Source organism: Corvus moneduloides, chromosome 6 (genome assembly GCF_009650955.1).
Source record: "Corvus moneduloides isolate bCorMon1 chromosome 6, bCorMon1.pri, whole genome shotgun sequence".
Classification (NCBI taxonomy): domain Eukaryota; kingdom Metazoa; phylum Chordata; class Aves; order Passeriformes; family Corvidae; genus Corvus; species Corvus moneduloides.
Window position 1 is genome coordinate 13,717,806 of NC_045481.1, and position 16,101 is coordinate 13,733,906.

General features: G+C 38.5%; 1 long non-coding RNA gene across 1 annotated transcript in view; it reads right to left on the reverse strand.

Annotated features, from left to right (window-relative positions):
- Nucleotides 1-16,101, reverse strand: part of LOC116445880 — a 162,801-nt gene that overhangs the window by 15,553 nt on the left and 131,147 nt on the right. Inside the window, exons 9-10 of the long non-coding RNA XR_004240923.1 lie at nucleotides 10,798-10,997; nucleotides 4,936-5,228 (exon numbers count right to left, since the gene is read on the reverse strand). This is a non-coding gene — a long non-coding RNA (uncharacterized LOC116445880). The remainder of the gene's footprint in view (nucleotides 1-4,935; nucleotides 5,229-10,797; nucleotides 10,998-16,101) is intronic.

Genomic DNA, 16,101 nt, shown 5'->3' on the forward strand with positions numbered 1-16,101 from the left:
AAATATTTCACATCCTCATTGACAAAACTAGCTAAATGATAAAAAAATTAAACCCCAGGAATCTCCAGCCTTGACCACAAATACTGATTTTCCCTTTTAGGTGGCACTGAGCAAGGAAGAAAAGAGAAATCCAAAGGTGATTATAAAGATGGTTATTATCATCTGTCATACACGTGTGTAAACTACTAGCATGTTTTAACTACAAGGCTAAGCAGGATCTGTCTAACTGGTAATTCCAGCCTGAATACGCTCAGCAGTACCACACCAGGACTCACAATTACGTAAGTTTGCTCTTAAAATGCAAGTTGGAATCTACTGCTAAATCTCCATAGTGATGAATACACTGAAAAGCTGTCCTACTTTGGAAGATTACATTAACTTTATTTTTGGTTATTGTATCTAAACACTGTAACTTGCTTATTGTACTCTCACTAATTCAGTTTTGCTTTACCAAGAGCCTCAGACAAGGGAATTTGCTTGAAGTCACAGTCATGCTGTGAAACATATATATTTAGGACATCATTTCAGAATACTGTAATTATAAGTAGTTGAAGTCAAAACTCATAATTGTGCATGATGAGCGAAAACTGAGGAATCTTTTCTTGAATGGTCTGGCTGTAAAGTTCCACCGATCCCACCAGTCTGAGCAAGTTTCAAAGCAGATGTCTATGTATTATTTGGGATGTAATTTTGTCACGGACTTAAATAAAGAAAATTATTCAAGGGCTACAATACTTCTTAAATCCTGATGTGAAACTATTAGTACTGCATTGTACAGTCATTTGAGGAAGATATTACTTAATATAATGGGTGAGATTAATGTAAGATGTTAACTCTTCAGTCCTTACTCTTATACTATGTTCTTTATATACTGTCAGGTAAAAGGATGGATAGTAGCATCTTAAAGGCTTCCTCTTCTGTGCTCTATTCCTCTGAGTGAAAAGATGATGTCTAGCCTTCCTCATATTGAATTCATTGGTTTGGTCTATAAGAAAGGGCTTTTGGAAGAAAACCTTTAATACAAGTCAAGGTAAATTAAATTGAGATAGTGCAAAAAATATAATGTGAACAGAGTATTGTGGCAACATGTAAGGGCTTAATTTCCCCAATTCTAGGGCAAGACTGGGTGAAATCTAATGAATCACAGCAGCACAACACCACATGGAAATCAGCATCTTACCTAGATGGAAGTCACAGCTGATGACTTTGCAAAACAAACCCCAAGATCCCTTAGTATTAACGAGGTACCCACTCACCACAGCTTTTACAAGGCACAACAAAACACTGCAAAGTAAGAACATTCATGAGTTTTGGCTATCACAGTGCATGCAGTCTGCAGAGAGTCACACGGGTAGTTCAGCTCCCTTAGCTGCTGCCAACAAAAGCAGCCAAGTGAGAAGGACACACAGATCTGGGTTCCCTCCCCAGCTCTGCCACCTCGTCAAGAAATCACTTCCCTCTAATTCCTCTGGTTTCTGCCTGGAAAAATGGCTTTCTGCAGGAAGTTTTAAAGAGAAATGGGAGCTTTAAAAAGAGATTTCAGAAACATCTAAGTGCAATTCAGAGTCTGACGATGAAAGTATTATGTTTTCTGGGGATTTTTTCTCCTTGCCATCTTCATAGGTGGATAAATAAGTCAGGTTTTTTCAAATAGAGATATTTCTTAAACATTTTACTGTTCCTGCCCCTAAAACTGACTTCTGCACAGTCAGTATTGAAATCTACTTATGTTTCAAACTCTGTGGTATTATGTGATTTTGTTGGACACAGAGATGGATACAAAGGAACAATAGGTGTTGCAAATATTTTAAAAATAAGCTGTTTCAAGTATTTTAATCTCAAAAAGTACTTACTCAATTTAATCACAATCTTCATAAAGTACTCAAGTTGTCAGTAAGCCTTAACCCTAAAAATGTGAATGCATAGGGATTTTTATGGGCCTGTTGGTGGGGGGTTATAACATTTTGATTTTTTAAATTTATGACTGAGTTGTTGGAGAGGGGAAAATGTCTTATAAGGGGACTGTAGCTGAATGCTTAATTAGGAACAGCTAATCACCTCTTCAAGTAAGCTGGAGAGTTACATAACTAAGTGTTACCATTCCTACAGATAAAGACACTTTAACTTGGCTTCCTATGGAAATGAGCTTTATGTAACCGTTTTGTCTGTCTCTCCATCTTTCTTCTCACTCCCCTTTGCTTTCCCTTCAATAAAAGGCGGTACCATCAGCCAGTTTGAACTTGAGGGTTAAAAAACTCCAAAATAGTATTCCTACTGGTTTTATGGACACAGCTGGTGAGATAAGAGAGAAAGACCTTAATCACAGCCCCAGTTTTCTCTAAAAGAAGCAGAGAAAGTTATAGACAAAGTTAAAACTTTATGTGAGATTACTATTTGTAATGCCTGAGCTGCCAAACAGGTTGGCTGCTTTAGACTTCATGTGCTCAATTTCCTTGTAAAGAGAAATAAATGAGCAATTTTCTGGCCTAACAGAGACCAACAGGTGTTTGTGTCCTCCTGGGTCAGTGCAGGTCACTCTGCCCTGACTCCAGGCTCAAAACACAGTCCGTTAGGAAACATGGCCACAATAAAATAAAGTTGAATGGTATAAGTGATCTTCCATTTATTTGATTACTCATACACTCTATATTGTTTTGTCTTTTCTGTTAGCTGAATGCAATGACAAGAGCTGATGTATGATGAACTATCCAGAGGTGTTCATAATCATCTGCTTCAATGTACACTGCGGCAGAGTCAGGTCTATGTTGAGAGTAATTTTGAAAATCAGATCCCAGAATGATAATGATTTATATATTCCTAGTGTAACATCTGGACAAGACAACCTTCCTCATATGGTAAAGTCAAACTACTCTGATATTAATGAATCCTCTGGTTCAATCCTAGTGATGTTGTCTTTGATTTGAAAATCCAAAGGGGAGAAAATTGTTTAAAACAACCATTCATTTTAGCTGTGAAGTATTCTTTTCATTTTATGTTTCTCACAGACATGCAAGAGGCACGCTTTCAACAAAAGGTAAGTCCAAACAAAAATTCCTGAATTTTCAGAAATATTTGAAATTTGCTAGATTTTGAAAAACTTTGAAGCCAAGACAAATCCTGTGGTTCATTCTTATCTTCACTGGTCTAAAGCAAAAGCCCAGATTCTCATGTTTTAGGAGACCTCACATGAAGATTTAAATATTGTGGTCCATGTTCATAAACAAAGAACCTAGAAGGAGCTACATGTTAATCTAGTCAGAATTTGAATCTAGTTTCAGCATTGTATTATTTCAGTAACTTAATATATCATTAGATGTTGAGGATGAATTTTCTCTCATCTTTTTAACCTGGTCAGTCTGACCAGCCAGGGATGAAACTGATACGAAGTGTGAAACGCTCATGGCACCATCCCATAGGCGAACTACCACGAACCTACTGACATCCCTGAGCAGGGATGCAAAATATTCGTTGCCCATAGGAGTGCTTTTCTCAATTCTGTTTCATTAACTCTGTGTACTGTTTTACTCTGCTGGTCTATACTTGTGATTTTTCTGTCTCCTTTCGGAGTCACAGTGTTCACAACAGACCCATTTTAATATTATTTCAGATAGGATTAAACAGAGAACAGTTTCATGGTGTTCAAAAACTGAGCACAGAGACCACCACGATTATTTCTTTTGTGAGAGATGGGAGGGAAAAGGTATTAAAGCTTGTGAGATGGCTGAGCCATATATTTGCTGTAGGTACTAAAAATGTTATTTTGGTATGAGGTGAAAAAACCCACCATTTTTTTACCAAAGGCAAAATCCTTAGAAGTCTTACAGAAATACAGATATGTCTATCGTACCATTATGGTAAGATTGCACCAATCATAATAAGGTATATACTCAGAGCATAGCATTCAAGAATCAGTATAGAAGATAAATGTAGGATAAACAATATATATTATCAGTCATTGAAGTGTCCTCAAGCAATGAAATATTTAGAAAAAATTATAAAGATTAATAAAATGCCTCATACATCTGCATGTAAAAAAATAGTAGTAATGTTCCTCCCATTAGCACAAAATTAATACTTTCATCAAGTTCTTTATCCTGATAAAGATTTTTTCTTATGGCTATAGAAACGTACTGAAGTATTTAAATCACCTGTCAAATGTAAACCTACTTGAGTACTGACACTTTAAAAATATAATGTGAAATCAGATATCATTTATACTTGCTAGGATTTTTCATGTTGACTTATAACATATGAATGGGGAGGCTAGATGCAGAGAGAGTAGATTTTCAATTTTTACCTTTTTTTCTCACTAATTTCCAGAATGTAATTCTGCCCCCAGCTGGTTAAGACACAGCTGACATAGGAGATTGAAAGTGAGAGAATATTGAACCTATGAACTCTGCTTCTTCTCAGATGATGACTACAATTTGCATGCAAAGTATCAGCAGCTTTAGTGCTCAGCACAGGTGCTAATAGATTCTAAGTTCTTTATGTAAGTATATACTGCGCCCTCTTCATTACAGCACTAGTAGCTCAAAGGTGAAACTGTTTTCAGGAAACAGAGTTCATTGATTACTCCTACAGAACATTACAATTAATGACATCGGTCTGTGGTAATTGCTACACCTGTATCAGATCATCTGAAAAGTAGAAATTTAATACATGCTCAAGTCACCAATAGATTCCAGAAAGTTGCATACATCTACTGCCTGGAATGGATTTTTACATGCTTGTGTGTCTCCCTATTGCTCTTTTTCATCTGATCCTTAGTCTGCTTTTTGCAAACAGAACACATGTACTGAAAAATTTACAACTTTCACTTATTTTTCATGTATAACTGCAACTCATCCTTATCTCCCAGGAAGGAAGAAAAACAAAGGAAAAAGCAAAGTACAGCAACAGAAAAGCAGGGCGATAAGTTGTTATTATTATTACCTTTTGAAACAAAAGCTTTCATTCACCCTTCAACCTCTCTCCACTATCTTCTATCATATTTCAGGACATCTCTTCTGATGCAGCTGGAGAATAGATTACAAATACCTTCAAATTCATCTGGCTTACTTTCCATTCCATATATCACCTTTTCATATGCAGCAGTTTCTGTCACATCAGCAATCCACTCCCTCAGTAGCAGTTCTGATGCATCCTTTCAGGTCCTCAGTATCAGTTTTCAATACCATGAGACTAATGGGGACAATGCCAGGAAGTTTAGCCCCTGTATTTAGACTCTGTATATTCAAATAAATAAAATGAGTGAGAAAGTGTAAGTGGAAATATTCACTGGAAATAGTTTTCATAGAACAAGAAAAAAACTTAAAGGGAAAAGAATGATTTTTTAAAAAAATAAAACAGATTTTAGCATCTATGCAAATGTCAGCATAAGTATGGACAAAATAAAATGGTCCCACTGAGTGAGTAGAGCCCCACTGGCTGACAGAGTCTGGTAACTGCTGCTTTCCAGAGTTTTCTGCTGCCTCCATACCCTGGTGTCCCAAGTGGGCTCAGAGGACAGGGCAGCCACAAGAACCCATGGTCCACCTGAGCCCTGCAGAAACTGAGGAAGTGGAACAGTATATAGTGAAATTTAGCAGAACACTACAGGAGTATGACTGGTAAATGAACTTACTGAGTTTACATGGCAGAGAAGTGGAATTACAGGAGGAAACAGAGCTGCGGAGGGAGCACGTGATTGAAGCAATAGGATGTGAATACTCAATCCATTAGCCTTGACAGAAAATCTCTGGTGTAGGTTTGGGAAGAGGCAGAAGGAGGAGGAGTTCTGTTGGGAGGTGAGCAGGGGACAGATCCAAGAGGAACAAATGGCTGTCAATGAAGAATTCTGCAAATTCACAAAATTACTCCTTGACCAAGCACAGACCAGACACTGAAGATGCCAGAAGAGAAAATTGAACATATGCCTGAAGTAGGAAAGAGCCAGTCACACACATCACGAAATTACTGGATATCATAAATTTATCAGAATAAAGAAGTCTGTCTCTAAGGATATAAGTAGTGTGGCACGGCTGACACAGCATGGTGGGAAGGAGATGAGTATCATGCCTGACAGAAGAGAAAGGTGAAATCCTGGTCGATATTTGCTGACTGAGAGGATACAACTATCTCATACCCAGCATATAAAACTTTTCAAAACTTCCTACAGTCAATTTTAAAAGTTTAATTTCTCTTTCAAATTTACCTAATAGTTCTAGTACTGATTTTTAGTTTGCTCCAGATAAATCCTGTTGCAAGTGAGCTTTTCTCTTACATTCCATAGCAGCTGGAGTTTCTTTGTTTTCTTCTACCTATTGCTTGTCACATAGCAGCACTTATGAAAAGTGTCCAATGAAATAAGCACTAGAAAAACTATCTTCTCTCCATTGTCCTTTTTAAAGGTCTCTTCATTGTGCCTTTCATTAGAGATGATCAAGAGATGAAGGTAGGGGAGGGGCTGAGCACACCCTAAAGACATTCAGAACAAAATTCATTTGACAAATCGCCAGACTTTGAACTACTGTGTCTGCAGAGGAAAAAAAAAAAAAACCACAACCAAAATGTAAAAGCAGGTAACTTGCAGTCTGACAGCAAGGATTCATAAAAAAAGAGAAGTGTTCTCCATTATGTGTTACGTTGTTTTTGTTTTTCATGGGGCCAATTTCTCTACTGATTCATCAGAATGCAACAGCCCGGACCTACACTAATAGAAAATTTAGGCCATAGTGTGACCTTAAATTATATTCCTAAATATTTGCAAAGTATGTAAACTGCAAAGGCCATGAAAAGGAGTGAGAGTTGCCTGGGTAATCCGACACATTTCCAGTCTGAGGACTTTTGTATGCCTTTGAGCTTTTTAATGTAAAGCCTACCTCCATATTATAATCCTAACAGCTCTGATTCTACAGCTCTCTTTTTCAGTGTTTCCTTGACACACCACCACACCCCCCCACACCACCCCCAAATTCTTTTAAAATCCTGGAATAATTTGTGGTCAAAACTAAATCTAAATTAAGTCCATCTGGGGGAAGTGGAAAAACCTGAATTCCATCTTGTTGTCTTGAACATCCTATGGTTGCATAACAACAAAATGCCTTTGTTCTCACAACTAAAGTATGCATCAAGAATCAAAGAAGCAAGAAAAAAAGGGAATGTTCCAAGCTATTACTGTAACAATCCAATTACAATGCCTATCAAACTTAACTTCACAGGTTATAGCTCCTAATTGCCTGACAAAAATTGACACTTCAGTCGCAACAGCATAATATAATCAGAGTCCAAATTAAATTTGATCGTGGGCAGAAAACGATGCTATCATTCGGCGGCATGGAAACAGGAGATCAACTAGCATGATATCAAGGATCAGAAATGAAAATTATTCATTAATGGCAATGGTTTTCTGATAATGGAAATGACACAGTTCAGACGGCTTCGTAAAAACACTATTAATTAAAAAGATGATAGACCTAACAAGGCATAGAAACCAGTGGAACCTTTCTCTGTGCTTGTTAAGGTGAAAGATGACAATGTTTAAGAACAGAAGTTTATGCACTTTTGTGAAAAGTATTCCGCTGATTCTGTAGCAAGTTTACTGGTTCTTGCTTAGTGAAGCATCTTTCTCTAGGGTGCTGTGTAAGAGGGACATAAAAAGTGTCTGAGGCCATAATATGGCATTGTAATAAGCATGAATACTACCAGCTATAAAAGAGAAGGGTCCAGTTCATAAAAAAATGCACATGGGATTTTTGCATACTCCCAAGAAAATAGTGCAGGGGAAAATATTTTATTTCCCTGTACAAGGAGATCTGTTCCCAATTCACTTTGGAGAAATACAGAGGTGCTTTATGCTGGAAAGAGAGCAAGCTGAAAATCCACCCTCAAAAGTTTCCTTGAGCAAGAAAAGACAAGGCCAGTGCCTCAGACTGCTGAAGTTCAGACAATGCTTCTGTTCCTTACACAGAGCTCCAGATATTAACACAATAAAAACCTCCAATACTAATGCAATGCCACAGGCATCGAGTTTGAAATAATGCCCTCAAAGGGGTGATCGTTGTACCATTGAAACCACTGGGTGCTTCTGCCATGGCTGGAACAAATGAAACTGCAGTTGTCCTGGTTTGAGGAAGAAAAGGTCTATTGGCTGCTAACGATCTCCATGATCTACTCCCTTGTGCTCCCGTTCGGGCTCTACACCCTGCGGGATGGGTCACTGCCCAACACACACGACTGAAACTGCTCTTGAGGTCCCTCAACTCCTTCTTCTTCAGTAGCTGAGCGAAGCAAAGAGGCATCCCCTGCTGCAATTCCTTGCTCCACAGGCAGCTGCTTTGGAAATGCACAAGCAGAGGCCTCTGAAACTTCTTGCTGTGGGAGACCAAAGATTCAAAAGCCTGAAAAATAAAGGACTTTCAGAAAGAACAGAAGGGAAGAAGAGGCAAAGACAGGTGTACCCTTGGAAAAGGATGACTCAAAGCAGATCCTCCTGACCCTAGAATGCAACTGCAGTACATTTCAGCAAATCAGAGACTCAGTAACTAATCTCATGTTCCTTAGATTTTCTAACGGAGGGTCACCTAAATCTACATGTCACCTCCATCTGCCTCTGAACTATCTTCACCTGATAATCAACACCCTCAAAGATCACCTCACTTGCAAAACAAAACAAAACAAAACAAACAAAAAACCATAAAATACTTAATGCTAATCTATTTGGAGCAGCTCCAAAAATAAAAAACATGCAAATAATGGATGTACTTTTAACTTGCCCTAATTATTTAATAGTGCTTTTGCAGAATGCACAACACTTGCCTGAATTGTCAACATTGGTTTTAAAAAGAAAGTATTTTGAAAAACCTTTGAAAAACCCCACCTTTGTTTTTAAAGCATTAAAAGGGGAGATATTATGTAAACAATATATGATCATTGCACTGTACCTGTAAGAGCTCTAGGACAGGTCATCAGGTTTCAGTGCATTTTATTGAAATACTCTTTAGCTCTTTGCACACAATTATTTAAGGCAGATGCAAAGAATGCTGTAATTCAACGTGTAGACATCTCAGGTGTCTGAGTATATATATAGTAATACATATGAATGGAGGAAACAGATACCCTATAACATCAGCTAGCAAGACATTAAACAATATTGCAGCTACCATATGATTATCACTTGGGTTTCAATAACTTGACATCATGAGAGGGTGTTTACAGATAAACTGAGAAATTTTAAAACACAACGTATCAATATTTTCTTGGGTTTTTTTCATTGTGTAGCAAAGTTCAGAACCAGGAAGAATGAAAAACAAGGAATGAAAATAGAGACCCAAGTTTGTGTTGTTTGGGGGTTTTTTAGTAAATAATTTAATTATATGGCTTGTGATGTATTCTGAGCAATGATGTAAACTCCTTTCTGACAAGAGTGGCACTGCTCAGAAGCAAAAGTGGGTATACTTATCCTCACAGCAGGGACTTTAACACAGAGGCAGCCAAAACCCAAATCCATTGTGACCATTAATCCTGCAGGGTAAAGTTATAGACTGAGTCATCTAATGGATAAGTTCCCTCTCTAAATTTCAGAAAATTAAATCCCATACATGCCCTTTAAGCGTTCCAGGGTCAGCTCCACACCCACTAACTCTCAGGCTTGATGGGAATTTTCTGACAAAAATGATTGCAGGAAACGTCATTTGATGTGCTTTGACTATTTTGTGGGCATGGTCTGTTCAAAGGTGGTATTTCAGATAAAAAAAAGAGAACTAGAACATCTAGACTAACAAGCAGGTCAGCAGTCAGGGTGCTTTGCAAACTAACAAAAGAGATCCATGCCCTTATCTCTGCACGGTCTCATTCAGGGCTCACTGGTGATTCCAGATTACCAAGTCACCTTTTACTTCACCGCCTGTCTGTTCATCACATCCCCCTTTGCTGTGAAAATTTCGAGTGGTCTTGAGTTCATGCTACTGACAGCTTAACATCTCATATGCAGTAAAAGCCATTTCCACCTTATTTTTGCTAACAGTGTAAAATCAAAACAATTATCATTCTTTAGTTCAACCCTGGCCAGAGGAGAACCACTGTAAAAAGAGATTCGCCACTCTGCATCCCACTGCTGTTGACCTTGAGGACTTAACAACAGGAAAACACCTTGCTTAGGTAGGGCTGCTATGGCTGAGAGCCCTCCCACAGCCTCATTGCAGATTGCAACTCCTGATAGGTACAACCTGAAATTCTTTGGTTTTCCAGGAGGACTCACTGTGACAGGGAATACACAGCATTAAGAAGAAAATAAATAATGAAATTAAGCCTAACAGGGTTGCTGGCCCATTTTCAGGTCCCCCATTCTAAAACTTGCAAATATCACCATTAGGCACATGTCCAAGTCTATTTCCCTGGTGAATTCAGGCTTATGCACCACTCGAGAGGAGTCTGTTAATGACTACAAAGATCCACAGCTGTTTACAGTTTAGACTCAGTGGTGGACCAGGCAATAAGCTTGATCCAACAATGAAGTTGTTGGACTCTCACAGCAAGGGGAGACATTGTGTCAACTGTTTGCTTGCTCATAGCACAAGTGAGTACCAGGACAGCTTAGCGGGGCTCCACGGAGCAGGGAAGGCAGCAGGTATGGATTAGAGAGAAGATGTGCAGAGCCCTGAAAATGAAAGAAGTGTATACAGGAATGAAGCTTAAATAGCTTACAGAAGCATAGATGAAATAACAAATAAATAGGGCAGGGAAGTTCCTTACCACACATCCATAAAGGGACACAATCTATTCAGAAAAATATTTCAAAATCAGATTTATACTCACTTGTAGAAGTCTGCTGTGACATTATTTGCTGTAAATCCTTTTTTTCTTTTCTTTTTCTTTTTTTGTTAGTTGCTTGTCATGGGACAGGTTTCTTGCAGAAACTTTGTGGGGGTTTCGTGAATGAACAAATGAGAGAAACAGCTTTTCAAGTAGGGTCTGGTTTTCAGGAAAATGATAGTAAGAGACAGGTTACCAAAAACCTGCAGAAGAGTGGGGGAGGGTATAAAGGAGGCTTATATTAAGCTTCAGATTTTCAGACATGGAAATGAATGTAATATTAAAAAAAAATATGTAAGAAGGTGTTTGAGGTAAAAAGAAAATGGGGGAAGCAGATAGAAAAAGCAAAAGTTATTTTATAAGAGGATACAATCTTTCAACAACATATCAAATAAGCACCTCTTCAAGCCATGCTCTGACTACAAGTCCAAACTGTCTGCTGATTAGGAATGGATGTAATAATCCACTTTAAAACAAAATAGAAAGTATTCTTCAAGGAAGAATTCCTAGACACCAAGACCGGCAGACCCAAAAGAAGGCTTCAAATATTAAAAATTGACAGAATTAGAAAATTAGCCAAAGAGGCACCCTTGTTAATGCTAGATTTTAAAGCATGACCTGACAATGTGAACTGGTCCAAGTTCATTTCACTTAGAAGTAGTGCTTTTCTCATTAAAGCAGTGTTTTCTGTCTTTCAGTTAAGATGGTTCCCAGAACTTCCACAACTGGTGCCAAGGGGTTGTTACAAGATTATTGAAAGCCTTAAGGACATGTCTGTGTGGGTGGGCAGCTGATCAAGTTATTTATTGATTGACCAGTTAGTATTAAGTACAAAAATTCAAAGGGGAAGGATGAAAATGTTTCTCGTAAGGTGAAACCCTCCATATTTACCAAATAGATTATCCACAACAGGAAATACTTGATGGTTTGATTGCAAAGTCAGGCAGGTCCTTGGCCTCACTGACTTCACTGGAGTGCTGACAATTTGCCAGCGGAAGATCTGTGCCCCCAAGATAGTTTCTTAATGCAATCGCAAGCTCTTAAATTTATAAAAAGCAGGACATAGGAAATACGAACATGAAATATCTTTTATTCAGTCACTTTTCTCACATACAGGATTTTCTAATATACACAGCTCCAAAAAGCAGGAAGAGAAAGCAGTAGAAATGTGTAAACTCACATTCTGTTTCAAACCTCATTTGAAACCAAAAACTCTCATTTTTGACTCATATGTGAAGTGCACCTACAGTATAAAAAGGGGAGTAGAATAGCTACTGAAAATCAACTTCTTTTAAGGGCACAGCTGTGCTGCAACTTTCCTTGACTTTCTGCCTGCCTGACACCTTAGGCACTCAAGACTTGCAGCACAATTTTAGACTCAGAGCCCTGCCCACCCTTAGCTTTGAAAATATCCTTTTCATGTAAGGAGGTTAAAATTGAATGCCCAATCTCCAGAGTGTGCCTGTGAACTGCCCTCCAAAAATGTACCACTCTACTCTGTGCAACTGATGCTAAAAAGAGCTGTCACCAGAGAAGATAAAGGGATTTCTGTGATCACACAGCTTTTCCAAATTCAAGCTCACATCAGAGAGTGAAGGAATGTCTTTGCGTGGCACCTGCTTACATATTTTCTGGAGTGACTGCAATCTAAATATTGGCAGCTGATAAGAACAAGAATACTAAACTGTTCCATATAGCACTGTTCACCAGGACTGTACGTTGTTATTCAGCAACAGGAGGTCAGAAAACAGAAGGCAAAAATCTGTACATAAATGTATCCTATTGGTGATTCCAGGCCTCACGGACCAAAATATCACATGACTAAACAGTTTCTGTCTGTTCATGCACCCTCATTTTACATTTAATTTCTTCAACGGTTCAGAAAAGTCTTTCAGTATCAAGTAAGTCAGATCAAAGTAAACGTATAATATGCATGAACAAGTCCACTTTGTATAATGTTAACAATGTAATTTCTGTCAGAAAAATGAAATTAAGAATGTAAAAAAAATTTAAAAAGTGATTAAAAGCAACAAGGCAGAAAGCAAAGCAAAGGATGTCTGATGTCTGTACTTGGGGGGGAGGGAAGAGTTACTGTAACACACAAGGATTTTTGTCAGCCCTCTCTATAGCCTATTTCTACAATAACATCTTGGATTGCAGATACTATTCTCTATTGATACCTAAGGGATGAAGCCTTTATATGATACCTATTGCAAAATATTTTTATTTCTCATCCATTTAAGACGTCCATTTATACTCCCTTAAGAAATGGAAACTGCTTTTTTTGTAGGCTCTTATCTCAGATTTGGTTAAAGTCTGAATCATAGCACTTACACCCTTTCCTCCTACTTATTTTCACCTGTACATACAATAGTAGACGAAGCTACTGCAGTGACTGCATGCCACTGTGTCAGGTTGTGGGATATATAATCTTAAAAAAAACCTGCTAAAAAAGTAAATGTGTCATGATTCATCAATTAGGTAGTGAAAGACTGTTGGGGTTTTTTATTTTATTAAAAAATAAAGAGGTACTTCCCCATGGATAAGATTTTATGATACCATGCATAGGAGTTTGCTGCTATCTGCAGGTAAAATTCTCTATTACTGAGTAAAAAGCTGAAAAGGAAGGCAAGTGTTTAGCTCCTGGTTTTAATTGCAGCTTCACACAATTCCATGTGAAAATCGCAGATCTAGGCAAGATGAACGAAAATACAGATCCCTCACATGGGTCTGAGAGGAATGTTTTCTCTCTAATATGATAAGCTGTAGGCACAGCACTCAGGATGTTTTGTTGCCAAGATCTGCTGGTAACCAAGGGCAGGGTCAAGCTTTCGCACAGCCATCCAAAGCAACACTGGCACCCTCAAGTTATTGCAGAAGCAAAGAATTCTTAGGATCTAAGAGTATTCTTCTGATGCTCAGTAGCCCTTAGATGTCCTCTGGGCTGTGACAGGCTGCCAAGTGGAAGGGACACAGAGCTGGTTCCACAAATGCCAAAGTTTTCAGAGAGTCTGTAGACTATATCAGGAAAGGCAGTTCAAAAGGGTCGTAGATAAATTGTAATTTGTCCCTCAGTCCACATGGCAGGCCTAGAAAGCCAGATGTCACACAGACTGTCCTTTCACAATCCTCCCCTCCATCCTTCCACTACATGGCATGGTAGTGTTCCCTTTGTTTTCTTTTTTTAATTATTATTTCATTTTCATTTTTAGTCCTCAATTTGTTCTATAAGCATGCAATGAATAGAAATACATTCAACACTCTGAAGGAGTGCTTAAAAGCCATAAGCAGACTAGAAATTCTGCACATGCTTTACATAGCCCACTATGTGGGAATACTAACCCCAAAGTGTAAAATATGTTGCAAATAATTTCTGGATTTATAGGTATAGTGCTACAGAACTTTAGCTGTTACAAAAAGTGTCCTAGGAATTTTAGCTTAATTTCTTGGAAATACTACAGATGAAAGACTTTGTCTGTCTTGAGCCTGAATTGTATTGTTTGAGATTTGTTCCAAATACTGCAAGACAGTCTTGACTATCTGTGGACAGAAATATGAACATGATAGAAGTCCTTAAACAACACTTAATCAAGCAAGATCATATTAGAGGAGTCATTACAGGAAATATTGACTACAGGAAATGACATGCCCCACATTATCTCATCAAGGCTTAGATAGACATCTTGTAGTTTTGCACTGCAGTGCTATAATACAGCTCTCTAGCTTGCTATCAAATGCACATCTTCAAGGCTCTGATCAAAAATTAAAGAGTCACTGGTGTTAAACTTTTCCTACCCACCATTTTTTTAATGTGGCTGTGGCTTCAATTTATGAAAAGCTGACAAAACTTTGGGGTTGTTTTCAAAAAAGTTTCAATATGAGCTGATTTCAGCTTGTGGGTAAGAGATGGGCACCAGAATCACTTAGCACAAAGAGAATACATAACACAAGAGAAAGAAAAACACAAAATATCCATCGCCAAAGTTTCTCCTTTTAACCTTTAAGTGTAGTCAAAACCTAATGACTTGCTAATTATGAGGAGTTTAATGATGCCCCTAAGCAGAGGTTGTACTACAGAGCACAGTGTCCATGAACCTCTAGGATCTGGGGTTACCTCGTGACTTCAGCCTGCAGTGAATTCTCCTCTTCTCCAATTCTGCTTCTAAGAAAGCTTTCAACCCACCACCCCCCTCCCCATTGTTGCTACCAACAGTGAAGGAAACAATTTTGAACTCTGGCGTAGGCTGGTCTCCAGATGGCTGCCAGCTTTTTAAGCACTGAGTTGACTAACCTTGCTCAAAGCAGGTCTATAGAACACAGTGCTTCAAATATCAGTGTCTGCTGGGATTGCATCTATATATGTGGAGTCCCACGGCTCCCATCACTAGCGTAGCTGAATGAGTGAATCAGGAGCAAGAAGGATAAAATTGAGGAAAATGTATGAGACCTCTCCCTCTCTGATGTTGAATCAGCCCATTAAACAGCAGGGAGTAGCTGAGCATAGATTTTCCTTGAGCTTGCTGACCACTAAAAGCAAATTAATATAACCCAGGCTGAGCCTGAGGCTGGGAAAGACCAAGAGGTTGACTTCCACGTGGAGATGAAAAGGAATGTCCTTAATTCAGCTCAGGTAAAAGAAGTGGCTCAGGAAGGAGCAAAGTTAGCTCTCATTAGAGCCATTTTGTGAGAACAGAAATCATGGGCAATAACTATAACTCAATTACTTGATTATGATATATATAATGTTCTTATGGATTTACAACAATAAAATCATAAGCCAAACCATCCTGGAATGGAGTCACCCACTTTCTGAGAATAAAATTTATGGGGACAGTTTGATGCTGTTTCCCTGGAGTCTGTCAGTCTGCCCTCAGCCACAAATAAAGCCTTTTCAAATGCAAGGAAATAGTTCTGGGATATGTAATATCTGATGTAAGGAGAAAAAGTACTGTCTTCACTGCTAGCCACAGGAAAGCCTATTTTCTTTGGTTCTGGCCCATATGAGAGTTAGTGCATGAAATATAAATTGCTGCTCAACATTTAAACTTGGCAGAGCCAATTAATACTGTCTTCTAAACATGGGCTTGGAGGTTATTTCAATTAGATCCTCTGTACAAAAGCAGGCACTGCACACAGGATTTCTTGGTATTTCTGAAAGGCTGTCCTTAGTGGGTAGTTTAAGTTCTGCAGTGCATTCATCTCTCCCTTTGATTACAACAACCTCCTTTCTCCCTTTACTTGTCTGATATCTGTGTCACCCTCCTGTAGGCCATCTGAGCACTGCTACCAAAGACATGGCCTGCACCC